The sequence below is a fragment of the Delphinus delphis genome, chromosome 20 (assembly GCF_949987515.2).
Source record: "Delphinus delphis chromosome 20, mDelDel1.2, whole genome shotgun sequence".
In the NCBI taxonomy this organism is placed as follows: domain Eukaryota; kingdom Metazoa; phylum Chordata; class Mammalia; order Artiodactyla; family Delphinidae; genus Delphinus; species Delphinus delphis.
The window spans coordinates 53,091,144-53,092,213 of record NC_082702.1 but is presented as its reverse complement, the minus strand read 5'-3'; positions in this window follow the sequence as shown (position 1 = coordinate 53,092,213).

The following is a 1,070-nucleotide window of genomic DNA, read 5'->3' as shown; positions in this document are numbered from 1 at the left end:
CAGTGCATTTATTGCCTAGTTCTGGGCTGGGGAGAACTGGGGGGAGACCAGGCATGCAGAGTGACTGAACAACAAGGAGACCCTCCAGAATACAGAAAGAGCAAATACTGCATTTTTTTTCCCACTGCTCTAATTTTCTTCCATACTCTAAAGTATTCTCCTGACTTCAGTTAAGCTTGCCCTGAGCTTGGCAGATATTTAAAGTAAAGAATGAGCCGTTTGGCCAGGTGAAGTTTTCCTAAAAGTCCTCCTCTGGAAGGACTTTCAGCCCCTTGGGCTGTGCATCTGTGACTCCACAGTGACATCTGGTGGACATCAAGGTGAGTCCCAGGCCCTGGCAACACCCACATGTACTTCTAAAGACTAGGGCACATAAAGGGGAGGCAGCCGGCGGGGGATGGGGGGTGGCTCAGTTCTCATAAATAAGTCCATTTCTCAATCACCTGTAGCTTACCCGTACTACCTGTGAGCAAATTATTCTCTTGGTTGAATGCCAAAATTAAAGCCTCTGACTCCTATTTTATTTCTCTATTCAATGACCCACTTGAAAGCATACAATCCTTAGCAGGCTGACAACCCCACTGTGGTTGATGCATCTGAACTAATACTCATATCTAAACTGTTTGATTAAAGGAACACATCAAAGCATTTGGCAGGGAAAAAAACACAGCCTAACTTTGCTTCCAACAATTTGATCTAAGCAAATAAATAAGTCATTTTCATTTCCAGTTTAACATAAGAATATTTTTACATGATAATTTGCTTTTAAATATTCTAGCTATGAAGTTTAATAACAGCACATGAGCTGCCTGTCATTTCGTATTTATGTTCCAATCCCAGTTTTGACAGTTCCCACGGGTTCTGGACTGCTCAGCTAGAGATATTCCAGGCCATGTTCTCATAATAACAGGTAGAAAACCCAGCCCCAGAGCCAGGAAAGAATAAAGAACCTTTAACAGGGCTTTGAACACGGAACTGGCTCACCTTTTCCCCCTTCTTGCTATAACGCAAGTTTACAACTTAGTGAAATGGTCAATCAAGCCCTCCATTCCAGTGTCTTTAATATATGA